The sequence below is a fragment of the Ursus maritimus genome, unplaced genomic scaffold (assembly GCF_017311325.1).
Source record: "Ursus maritimus isolate PB19 unplaced genomic scaffold, ASM1731132v1 scaffold_15, whole genome shotgun sequence".
NCBI classification, from domain to species: Eukaryota; Metazoa; Chordata; class Mammalia; order Carnivora; family Ursidae; genus Ursus; species Ursus maritimus.
In genome coordinates this window covers 42765474-42779677 of record NW_024423897.1, presented here as the reverse complement: position 1 = coordinate 42779677, position 14204 = coordinate 42765474, and the positions used below count along the sequence as shown (strand labels likewise).

General features: G+C 34.1%; 1 protein-coding gene across 1 annotated transcript in view; it reads right to left on the bottom strand.

The window, feature by feature from the left end:
* Positions 1 to 14204, bottom strand: part of CDH9 (cadherin 9) — a 74885-nt gene that overhangs the window by 33978 nt on the left and 26703 nt on the right.

The following is a 14204-nucleotide window of genomic DNA, read 5'->3' as shown; positions in this document are numbered from 1 at the left end:
AAGAAAAGTTCTATAAATACATGCATTGCTAATACAGAAAAAAATTAATTTTGGCACATATCAGTTTGTCTCCACATAACATCACTGAAAGAGTGATTGCAATGGTTATCTTAATTTTCAGTGTGAGAATACTAAACATTTCAGTTTTATCATTCTCACCCACTTCATTATCATTCTGTACAGACCATTTGTATTGTTTTGCCTTGTACTATCTTCTTCATTTCCAGAGGACCTATTTCAGCTTTCATACTTGATGTTTGCATATTTTCCTCTTACCTTTTAATACCCTTCCCCTTCTCTGCTTTGTCTCCTAACTAAATGTTTATCATAACTCATTTAAAATAGGGATGACTTCTCTGAGTCTCTAGATTAGAACAGATATGCCAGCTATGTAATTACAAAGCACATTTCAGTGTCCTATCATGATATTGATAACATTTGGTGGAATTGTTTACCATGCCCACTAAACTGTAAAATCTGAAAGAGAAAGATTGATATTTTTCCTTTAAATTGCTATGATTTCATTGAAAATGACATAAAAATGGAAAGGCATTCCATGCTTATAGATTGGAAGAACAAATATTGTTAAAATGTCTATACTATCCAAAGCAATCTACACATTTAATGTAATCCCTATCAAAATACCAACACCATTTTTCACAGAGCTTGAGCAAACAATCCTAGAATTTACATGGAACCACAAAAGTCTTCAGTAGCTAAAGCAGCCTTGGAAAAGAAAAGCAAAACTGGAGGTATCACAATTCTAGATTTCAAGTTATATTACAAAGCTGTAGTAATCAAAACAGTATGGTACTAGCACAAAAATAGACACATAGCTCAATGGAACAGAATAGAAAACCCAGAAATGAACCCACAACCATATGATCAGTTAATCTTCAACTAAGTATTCAGGAATATCCAATGGGAAAAAGACAGTCTCTTCAACAAATGATGTTGAGAAAACTGGACAGCAACATGCAGAAAAATGAAACTGAATGACTTTCTTACACCATACACAAAACTAATTCAAAATGGATGAAAAACCTAAAACCATAAAAATCCTAGTGGAGAACACAGGCAGTAACTTTTTTGACATTGGTCATAGCAACTTCTTACTAGGTATGTCTCCTGAGGCAAGGGAAACAAAAGCAAAAGTAAACTATTGGGACTACATCTAAAAAAAAAAAGCTTCTGCACATTTAAGGAAACAATCAATAAAACTAAAAGGCAACCTTTGAAATGGGAGAAAAGATATTTACAAGTGCCATATCTGATAAAGAGTTAATATCCAAAATACATAAAGAACTTAAAAAATTCAACACCCAGAAAACCAAATGATCCAATTTAAAAATAGGCAGAAGATATGAATAGACATTTTTCCAAAGAAAACATACAGATGGCCAACAGACACATGAAAAGATGCTTCACATTGCTCATCATCAGGCAAATACAAATCAAAATCACAATGAGATAGCAGCACCTCACACCTATCAGAATGAGTAAAATCAACAACACAAGAAACAGCAGGTGTTGGTGAGGATATGAAGAAAGGGGAACCCTCTTGCAGTATAGGTGAGAATGCAAACTGGTACAGCCACTCTGGAAAACTCTATATAGTTTCCTCAAAAAGTTAAAAATAGAACTACCCTATGATCTACTAATTGCACTACCAGGTATTTACCCAAAGAATACAAAAATACTGATTCACAGGGATACATGCACCCCGATGTTTATAGCAGGATTATCTATAGTAGCCAGATTATGAGAAGAGCCCAAATGTCCATCAACTGCTAAATGGATAAAGAAGATGTGGTGTGTGTGTGTGTGTGTGTGTGTGTGTGTGTGTGTGTATATATATATATATATATATATGATGGAATATTACTCAGCCATAAAAAAGAATGAAATCTTGTCATTTGCAATGACATGGATGGAGCTAAATATTATTATGCTAAGTGAAATAAGTCAGCCTGAGAAAAGTAAATACCATATGATTTCACTCATATATGGAATTTAAGAACTAAAACAAAAGAAGATGGGGGAAAGAGAGGAAAGCCAAGAAACAGACTCTTAACTATAAAGAACTAAGCCTGTATCTTATTCAGAATCCCTTACTTTTCATCCAGTATCTTCTACCTGATCCACATTACATGTAGTCTTCATGCTCCTTAGGCTTCTCTGTACTGTGACAGTTTCTCAGATTTCCTGTGTTTTTATGACCTCCACAGTTTTAAGGAATATAGTATATCATCTGTTTAGTAATATATCCCTTTATTGGGATTTATCTCATGGTTTTTCTCATGATTGTACTAGGACTATGTGTTTTTGGGGAGAAAGACCACAGTAGTAAAGTGCCACTTTTATCACATCATATCAAGGGTATATATTGTCAACATGATACATCACTGTTGATGTTAACTTAGTTGACTTGGTGTTTTTCTAGTGTCTCCACTATAAAGTCACTTTATTTCCCTCTTTTCTTACTGTATTCTTTAGAAGGAAGTCACTATGTTCTGCCAACATTTAAGGAGTGGGGCGTTACACCTCTTCAAAGGGGAGGGGTATCTTCATAAATCATTTGGAATTGCTCTACATGGAAGACCTGTTTATTCTCTCCCATTTACTTATTTATGATTATTTATTAATATCAGTCTGGACTCTTGGATGTTTTTATTTTATATTTTGGGTTATGGTCTAATACCACTGTATTTCATTGCTCCGTTTTTTTTCACCCTTGCCCATGGGGAGCCCTTACAGTCAGCTCTTGCATCCTTTTGCCGCATTCCTCTTTGTTGTGTGTTTTTGCATGTGTGCATTTCCTTAATTTCTGGCCACACAAGATATTCCACAATCATCTTGTGTATTTCTTGTTCTAGTCCTAGAATCAGCCAGTATTTCAAGGAGCCCTGGTTCTTTTTACTGGAGAATGACATTAGAAATCAAGATCTGAATGCTAGATATGCTTTGGGTTGTTGTTGCTTTTAGAATCTCTCACCTGACAAAACAATGAAATATATGGCTGAATACTAATCTGCATATAGACATATATATATGAAACCACTTGTATCTATATCTATATCTATCTATCTATCTATATATATATATGTATATGAAACCACTTGTATCAATATAAAGTTCATTCTGGTATTTCTATATTTGGATATTTTAACATACTAATTTCAATAATTAGAGAACAGAAAGACAAATAGTAAAGATACAGAATATTTGGGCAATGCTATTAACAAAATCAATCCCAAAAACATTTCTATAGCAAATACCTAAGATATCCATTATATACATTCTTTTCAAGTACATATGTAACATTCATCAGGTTATACTATATATTAATTTGGGTTGAAGTTAACTAAAATATCTGGCCCACAGTCTATTGATGTAGTCTCTGTATTATGTCTATTCTATATATATATACACTCCCATCCATATATATATATATATATATATATATATATACACACACACATTCATATATATATATATATATACACACACACACACTTCTGTCAGTTTTGCAGAAGAACCCTCAAAATTCTTTAGCAACTCAATTGATCAGCAGTATTTAAAAAATGAAGAAACTTCATTCATACCTCACATGATCCACAAAAATTAATTTGAGATATAATATAGACTTAAATATAATAGCTGAAACAAACAAACAAAAAAACCATCTTGGAAAAAACATTACCTCGACTTCATGATGTTGAGGTAAGCAAATATTTCTTATACAAAATCAATAGGTGCTAACAATAAATATAATAAAAACAATATTTTTATTTAATAAAAATTAAAATATACTCATCAAAAGACAGTGTATTTTTTTAAAGGATTTTATTTATTTATTTGACAGAGACAGTGAGAGAGGGAACACAAGCAAGAGGAGTGGGAGAGGGAGAAGCAGGCTTCCCACCAAGCAGGGAGCCTGATGCGGGGCTTGATCCCAGGACCCTGGGATCATGACCTGAGCCAAATGCAGCCGCTTAATGGCTGAACCACCCAGGCGCCCCAGAAGACAGTGTATTTTGATGCTCTGCTGTTAGGTGCATACACATTAAGGGTTGTTGTCATTTTGGAGGACTGACCTTTTTGTCATTATGTAATGTTTCTATTTATCCCTGATTAATATTCTTGTTCTAATATTGGCTGTATCTGAAGTTCATATAGCTACCCCAACTTTCTTTAGATTACCGTTAGCTTGAAATACCTTTTTCCATCTCTTTACTTTTAATCTGTCTGTGTCTTTATTTTAAAGTAGGTTAATTTTAGATAATATATGGTGAAGTTTTGTATTTTTTTATCCACTTTCTCTACCATTGGTATATTCAGACCATTCACATTTAAAGAGCTTGGTAGCTGATTTAATAGCTACCATATTTGTAATTATTTTCTTTTAAAAGCTAGTTCTTTATTTCTTTGTTGTTTATTTGTTTGTCTGATCTTTTTCTGCCTTTTTCTGGTTTTATTGAGAATTTTCTATATTCCTTTTTCTCTCTACTTTCAGCATATCAATTATAAGTCTTTTAAAAAAAACAAACATGAAGGAACTTTAAATGTATATTACTAAGTGAAAGAAGCTAATCTAAAAAGACTACACACTGTATGATTTTAACTTTGTGATATTCTGGAAAAGACAAAACTTTAGAGATAATAAAAATACCAGTGGTTGCCACGGATGCAGGAGAGTGAGGGAGGGATGAATAGATAGATTAGGGGATTTTTAGGGCAGTCAAACTACTCTGTATGACACTGTAATGGTGGATAAAGGAGGCCATTCACTTGTCAAAACCCATAGAACTGTACAACACAAAGAGTGAAGTCTATTGTAAACTATGGACATCAGTTATAAGGTAACAAATATACCACACTATTGCATGGTGTTAATGGAGAGGGAACTCCACACATTCTGACCCATTTTTCAGCAAACCCAAAACTGCTCTAAAAATAAAGTCTATTATTTAAAAACAAAACAAGAAATACAAAGTTATAAAAAAGTCCATGTGAAGAAAGTGAAAATCAAGCTATATGCTGCAGAGTATATGATAGCAAAGGACTCATCTCCATGAATATGAAAATGCTACAAGTCAGTAAACAAAAGACAAAGAATCCAACCAATACAAAGTGGGTCAAAGGACAAGAGGCTTTTCATAAAAGTAGGTACTTGAATAGTAGATAAACATATAGAATTTTCTCAATGGCATTACTCTTCATCAGAATGCTTAACTGTGAAAGCTCAGTGGGGAATAGTACACGTATTCCAGAATACCTGAAGTTAAAAGTTGACCTGATAAGTTTAGGCTGTGAAAAACACTGTTCGATTTAAAGGGTAACTGGTATCATGATCTGATAAACTCTTCTGCATTTTCTAATAAAATCAATTATATACTTACCCTAAGACAAGGGTATGCATTGTTATATATCCATATATGCCAATGCCCCCTTCCAACACTTGTATAAATTTGTTCATATAGGTTTTATTTATAATAGTCTGACAACCAATAGTAGAAATGGTAAACAAATTATGCATATCGATAAAATTCAGTACTGCTCAGCATCAAAAAACAAAATGCTGATGCATTCAGTAACATGTATGAATCTCAAATACTTTACAGTGACTAAAAAAGTTTTAAAAATACTTATAAGTTCGTTTATAAAAAGATTAAAAGCAAGCAAAATTTATTTATGATGATATAAATCAGACTATTGGTGTATTGATTTGAAAAGTCAAAACGACACTTTCAGAAGTGGTGGAGATTTTTTATACCTTAATCTGAGAGGTAGTCACTAATGTGTGTGTACGTGAGCATGTGTGTTTGTACATGTACATACAAACATATATGACATCATCAAGCTCTTAAGAGTAACTTTACTTTTTATTGTGTGTAAATTATGACTAAAAATTACTATAAAATGCTGTTCCTTAAACAACAATAAAATAACAGCCCATAAAGGCCATGAAATGCCAAGACAGTGCCTTAGTCAGATTTCTGGAGTTAGCTATCTGGGTTTATAAAATGAAAGGACATGCTGGGGCTCAGCCAGTCACTGATGTGCGGGGAGATAACAAATGCCCTTGGCATCCAACAAACTATCGAATGTGTCCAGAAATCCATCCAATATCAACAGAAAAATAATTGCTTGAAATGGCTGTGGCTAAAGTTCTGAAGTATTAGGCATGACATCGTGCATACCCATACCACCCAACCTCTATGCACAGCCCTGGGGGATACAAATATGTTATCAGGGCCTGACACTGATTCTTAGTTTTGTTAATCACATAACAGATATGGCATCAAAGGATACATTTAAAGGATTAGAACAACAAATTCCATCAGTGTGGGCTACAGAGGTATATTTCTTCTACTGAAGTTACATAATTTTATGCTGTTATAGATAGAATCAAGGAAACAAATTTTGTAAGCATATCACAGTACTTATTATGCACAGAGAAGTGCTCTATTCAGTAAGCAATTGAAACACTTGTTATTCAAAACAGGTGACTGAAAAGTCTCTGTGGGTTGTCTTAATACTTCAAGTGAACATGTCCTTACGTTTGAGTATGAGAGGAAGTAAAGTGAGATCTTCACAAGAATTGTTCATAGACTCTAGAGGTAGGGATAGACGCATGGGGAAATGAAATTACAAAGCACTTCGTCTTTCCATCTAAGAAATTTTTTCTTCCATCCTTACTTATCCAGTGATGTCAGACCTATTTAAATATTTGGTATATGTAAAGAACACCTAAGACCTAATTTTAATGTCACTGAATTTACCAGTGCATATTTTTAAAGGTATTTTGGGATGAGTCATAACATCAACCCTTGTGGCCTAATTAGGGCTACCTGTAAATGCAATTTCATTATCAAACAGCAGGGTTTGTCCAATATTCTCTACCTCCAATATTCTCTACCTGTCAGATCCCAAATCTGTCTAGAGCTGGTGGCAGGGATGGATAAGAAGTGTTAATAAAACAACTTTTAATACCAGCTCTGTAGGTAAATAACATGCCTGCTAAGTATAAAAGTCAACCTTAGGTGGAAAAGTAATAAATAGAAATGGGAGACATACCACGAAATGGAAAAGGTGTCCATAAAAAGATTAATATACCAGGAAGGAATGCAACGGTGCAGTTTCCAAGAGAGCATCTCAGAGCGAGAGAGTAAACCTATAGTTATCCCTCTCAGAGCTAATGATGACCATTGGTGGGTGGAAGGAGAAACCTCAGGACTTCTTATTCCCACAGAAGAACTATTGAACTCTTGCTCATTACGCTCTGGCAAAAACATATGTGCTGACTTGTAAGCACTGGCCCCGTTGTTTTAAACGTTCTGTGGATATGTTAGAAGCTCACCTGGACATTCTCAGTAGGATTGAAATAACATTCCTAGAAGGTTGTCAGCATGATGAAAACATCTCGCTTATCCAAATAGGAACATTAGAACATGCTCTTTTCCAGGAGATTGGCAATGGCTAGAAACTGGGCTTGAGAGAAGACAAAGCTCTAATTATATGGCTTAATTTAATAATAACTTTAGCAGAGCTGTCAACGAGAGAGCTTACTCAGTACAGAGAGCTTATTCATTACAAGGAAAGACTACCAGATATCATAATCTCTGATGCTTTTAAAGGTCGATGACTTTGTGGCGTAGAGAGGCAAAAAAGGAAGTTCAATTGTATGAATACTATATTAAATTTAAGTAATAGTGGGGTCATCACAAAGAAGTGTGGTTTTTATCATTGTTTTCTGATGGCCTGAATATTACAAAAAAAGAGTGTTCACTGTGGTGCAAATCACTGAGTTTGAATAGAGGGGCAAAATTTAGTTAGTCATCTCTACTGGGTACGGATGGAGTAGGAGACAATAGTGCACAGTGCTGAGACATGAAAGCCAGTGTACCTTTCCCATGGTAACTGAAACATTTTTATGTCCACAAATCCAAACATAACCCAGAATTCACAGAATAATGTTCTTTGGTCACCATCTCAGTTGGTCAGAAAGTATGGGACATAGGGAAATTACGACATTAATCTCTCTGACAGAGCTATATAATGAACACATGATTTAGAGAATTAAATTAGAACCAGACTTATGTATATAATAATTCTCCAGGCGGAGAAAATATCTTATGAGCTAAACTGAAGCCACCACTTGATGAAAGGACTCTGAAAATGATTCTCCAGAAAAGGAAGTAAAGTTGCTTTATAAAAATTACACATTCAATAAATGCTTACATCAATGTATAAAAAGTTCAAATGACTGTCGTCACTAGGGGAATAAGATAAATTACACTGATAAAAGAATATTAAAACAACTCAAAGGGGATATCATCATGTTTAACAAGATTTGCAAAGGAAATTCCTATTTAAAATTGCATGAGTCAAATCCCATTCATTGTCACGTTGTTAGTAAGATTAATCTTTGTAGAAAATATAGCACATGCTATAAAAGAGATAATAAAAATGTATCTTAGAAATATGGAGATATTGACTGAGGACAGAGATTAGTCTAGGAAGTTAAACAGTTTACCTCGAACGTGTTTCCTCTGCATTATTACAGAGACCCTCTTTAGGTTGAAAGAAGGCATGTGAGTATGACCTAACCTCAATGTAAACACGTTAAGAATAGAGGTCCTAAAAACAAACTAACGGTATTTGGTAGGAGGATAATACTTCTCTTTTAAATGCTTTAGTGAGCTATCTCTGGTTTAGGTTTGCCTATAGTTATTAAGTCAATGACAAAAAAAAATCCATGATTAATGAGACATGCTCTCTGGAAAATGTCTCATGTGAGTATATGTGAGCGATTTGCGTACAAAATAGAGGTGCTTCATAACCTAAATACACTTGGTTTTCTAGAGCAGGTGACTATTCTTTTCACTTAGAGACCTCTTCTTTAGACATTGGCTGGAGATGGATCCTGCGGGGATCTGGGTTGCTGCATTGAATCTTTCCACCTCTCTCTCCTTCATGTATTTCTATAGATTGAATGTATCCTTGAAATTATTAGTAAGGCTTGATATTGGGTAATATGTCTGATCAATACAAGTCTGATTTGACAATTCCCAATCACTTGTCTTAGCTCCAAAGAAAAGAACAATTATTTATAATTCCTTAATCAGAGACATCCTAACGCTGTTCTCACAGGTATCTTTTTCCTTGGTTCAAAAGTTTCTCAATACAGAGGGGAGGGGAGTGGGGGAATGGGATAGGCCAGTGATGGGTAGTAAGGAGGGCACATATTGCATGGTGCACTGGGTGTTATACACAGCTAATGAATCATCGAGCCTTACATCGGAAACCGGGGATGTACTGTATGGTGACTAACATAATATAATAAAAAATCATTATTAAAAAAAAAAGTTTCTCAAAACTTTCATCTTCAACACATAGGTTCAGTTTAAAAGAAAAGAAAATCCATAGGAATTTTGTTGTTCTAAGACTAATTCTCATTGTATTAAACCAAAATGTCTCCATTTCCTAAAGAACACACAGTTTAAGGAGAGAACAAAGTTGAGTAGTGAGGAGGTTTTAAAACAGTAAAGAAAATTAAATAAATATGTAATTAGGAAGCATGTTATATAATTGATATTCTGTGCAGTCTCAGAGTTAAACATACTTGCCTGTGGTAGATTCTTCACATTAACTTCGGTATAATCTCAGTGTTTGTAGAAGTTTTTATAATTCTGCAATATATTTCCTCATTTTAATTGGAAAAGATTAAAGGTCATACTTAGTAATATATCAAACATTCTTTTTTAGAAAACCTAATAAGTCAGTAACATGATATATATAAAGACATTATATAATTTAGGTTCAGAGTCAATTTGAAATTTTAACTATTATTCTATTAAATTTTCTCTATTATACATCAAAAATTTTATTAAAAATAAAACTTATGCACCAGTATACTGCAAGTACGCTCACAAAGCATTCTTTCCTAGACATTGCCATGGATACCACCCTAACGAATTTATCATTATCCAATAAGAGTACTTATCCCTGTCTTCTATTTATACTTTCTTCCTAAGTAGTTTACTTAGTCAAATGACTTTCCATGCAAATTATACATATCTTCATCCCTAATTTTTCCACTGTCTTTTCAAATCTAATATTTAAATGCCTGCCTTTTATACTTATCAGTGTGTCAAATAAACCATTTAAAATGTTATATGGCCAGGGCACCTGGGTGACTCAGTTGGTTAAGCATCTGCTTTTGGCTCAAGTCATGATCCCAGGGTCCTGGGATCCAGTCGTGCATCGGGCTCCCTGCTCAGCAGGGAGTCTGCTTCTCCCTTTGCCCTACCCCCTGCTAGTGATCTCTCTCTCTCTCTCTCAAATAAATAAATAAAATATTTTTTAAAAATAAAAATAAAATAAAACTTTATTGGGCCAAATGAATATTTCTCTCTGAGCCATCCACTACTCACCCCTTTACCTTGCTTTTCCCACTGTGGGAAGTAGTGCTGTCTTTGTACAATTGATCACACTAAAGTTATTTTCTCTTTATTATGGTCTCAACTCTTCTGTTAATATCTTAGTTCAACTTAGTTTATCTTTTCCAGCACTGTTGACCACCTTAGTTACTTCAATGGCCTCCTGTTCAGTGTCCTTGAATCTCGTTCTCCATTAGAATCCATGTTCCACACAACAGCCAGACTGATTCTTTTCAAAATAGAATCAGTTTATATGAATCACCTGCTTAAAACACACCTATGGCTTTTCACTGAACTAGATTACACACACGTATACACGCATACATACACACACACATCAATTAAAAAAAAAAAAACCATAAAAACAAACACAAAACACAAAGAAAACCAGTAGATTACCATGGCTTTCAAGAACCCACCTCACCTTGCCTCTTTCTACCTCTCCAAATTTATCTAGTCATTACTTTCCTCCTCACTCACTGAAACTACACCTGCATTTGCTTTCTTTTTTCACCGTAGATTTCAATATAATTGATCAAAAACACTTCGATTTAGAATGACAGATTAATTATCTTGTTTAAAGTCATGTTAGAATTTTATTGCAGAAAGATGACTTATTGTTTGTTCTTTTCTACAAATACCTAAATTCCAATTAACAGCATTCACCACAGCTTCCTTCATTTGTGATTAATTATCGATTATGCATTAACTAACTAGATTTCTGAAAAACTTATCACTTTTCCCTTTGGTAACTGCCCAATTTTTCCCATTCTTGGAAAACTAAACCATCACGTTTTGGATTTTAAAAACTCCCCTCCTGGGGCGCCTGGATGGCACAGCGGTTAGGCGTCTGCCTTCGGCTCAGGGCGTGATCCCGGCGTTATGGGATCGAGTCCCACATCAGGCTCCTCTGCTATGAGCCTGCTTCTTCCTCTCCCACTCCCCCTGCTTGTGTTCCCTCTCTCGCTGGCTGTCTCAATCTCTGTCGAATAAATAAAATCTTTAAAAAAAAAATAAATAAATAAATAAATAAATAAGAACTCCCTCCTGTGGTGAAGATAAAAAGTAGTGATGTAAGGAAGAAAAATAAATGACAGTTTTTAAATTATAATAACAGTGACAAAACTTCATAAAATCAGACTCTGGCTATGTCATGTATGTCATCATAAAATTCAATTTAAATAATTTATATTGGACTGTTAGAATATGTTCGTAACAAGCTGTGAAATACTCACTGTAAACTAAAACCAAACATCAATAATCTCTCATTCCTCAACTATTCTTTTTTTTAGCTGTTGGCTTCATCTCTCTTTTCAAACATTAGCTCTTACTATCTGAAATGTCTCATCCTCACTTCTTTGCAGTATTAATTTCTGATTGCTGTTCAAGGTTCAGGCTAAATGTTACAATATTCAGAAGCCCTTAGTTACACTCTGTATTAATTTCCTGTCACTGCTGTAACAATTTACCACAATCTCAATGGCCTAAACTAACGCAAATTTATTATCTTTGGCTTTTACAATTCTCTAGGTCAGAAGTCTGACAAGTCTAATCAGGCTAAAATCAAGATATCAGTAGGGTCACATTCCCTCCTGGAAGTTCTAATGGAGAATCTATTTCGTCACCTTTTTAAGTTTCTAGAGGCGCCCTGGTTCCTTGGCTCTCTCCCTCCTCTATCGTCAAAAACAGCAATAGCAGGTCAAGTGATTTTCACATGGTAGCTCTCTGAAACTTTTGTGCTTCTCCCTTTCTCTCTCTTTTCCTCCCTCCCTTCTTCCCTCCATCTTTCCGAACTTCCTACTCCCCTCCAGCCATCTCAAGGTCAGCTGATAACCAACCTCAGTTCTCTTTTGCCACATAAATGTACCAAAGTCACAGATTCTAGGTATTGAAAAACATACTTATACATGACTGTTCATAGCAGCATTATTCACAGTAGCAAAAAGGTGGAACCAAAATCCATAAATGTATGAAGGCATAAACAAAATGTGGTATATTCATACAATGGAATAAAAAGAAAAAATAAACGAAATATTGATATGTGCCACAGTGTAAATGAACCTCAAAAATATTCTGAGTGAAAGAATCCAGAAATAAAAGATGGCATAATATATGATTACATTTATATGAAATACCCAGAATAGATAAATTTCTGGAGACGGAAAATAGGTTAGTGGTTGAAAGGGGCTGGAGCCAGGGGGACTACTGAGTGAGTGCTTAATGAGTATGGGTTTTCTTTTTGGGGTAATGAAAATGTTTTGGAACTAGGTAGAAGTGATAGTTGCATGTTGAAAGTGTACTAAATTCCACCGAATTATATATGTCAAAATGGTTAATTTTATGTTAGCAGTACTTGCATAAAAAATTAAAGAGAGATAAAGTGGTGAAACAATAATTTGGATCCTCTTTAATTTGATTTTCTTTCCTTTCTGTTATCATGAACTTTTACAACACTACATAAAGAAAAGGCATCCTAAATGCTTTCAGTGAGGAGATCACTTTGCCTGGGAATATGCATTATGTAAACAGTAGACTTGTCATCAACAATCTTGAACACTAAAAGATAAACGAGTGCTCATTGTTGTGCATGCTTATATCCATGTTCAAATTATTTTGAAACTGAATTCCATACTCAATAAAATTATTAATTAAATGTGAGGGTAAAATCAAGATAATCCACGCATGAACACAAAGTTTGCCACCCACACGTCATTCATAAAACAACTGAAAAGTTTAGACATCATATTAGATTTTCAATTAATGATATAATTAATAATATAATTACATTAATAATAAACTAATAATATAATTTACAGGAGGCTTTTTGTTGAGAATGGTATTTATAAATTTTCTCAACATAAAAGAAAATAACAAATTACTTCAAACAAAAATCTCTGGAAAGTGTTCGGAGTTCAATTAGAATACAAACTAAGAAGTAGCATGGTTTTAATAACTGGTAGATAGGAATAGAAGAAAATTCATATGATTTTGAAGCTTTGAATATTTTGTTATTTAGGTGACACTAATTTTCAAATATATATTATAGCTCCAATTGTAAATTGGGTGTCAGCTGGTATATTTTAGACCTTCATATTTTAGATAAAACTGCACAAATCCCCTTTTACTGTATTATTAAAATCCAAAGCCCTTTCTAGCTGAACGATTATCAAGAGTGCCTGTATTCCATCACTTTTCTCTTATATGTTTTCCAGGTCATCCCAGACATCAAAAACTAATGATGTACTGTATGGTGACTAACATGTCATAATAACAAAAAAAAAAGAAAAAAGAAAAGAAAAACAGTTAACCCACTTGATTTCCAACCAAACTAATCAATGAACCAACCAACATACCTACTAACAGATCCGTTTACTATTTTTATTTTATTGAAGGAGGTATTTATTTATTTATTTATTTATTTAATCGGGTCCAAAAGCAACAAAGGGAAGCACAGTTGAGTGCAAGATCTTGGCCAGGCCACACTGAAGACTAACCCTCTAACTGATGCTAATAACCACGAGAGTCTAGCTCCACTCAAGATAGGACTTTAATTATAGATGTTGGCTGAAAAGCTTAATGAGGAAGCAGAAACTTTTTCATCATGTCTTCTGAAAATGTCTCCTTCTTTGTAGCAACTCCATTTATTTTAGTGTTTTCTGTTTATTTTTGTCCCTAACAGACAAGAGTTAGAATCATTTCATATGTGAAAGATTATTAAGGTACCTCAATGCAGAATATTTCTCATTTTGGCATTATGAC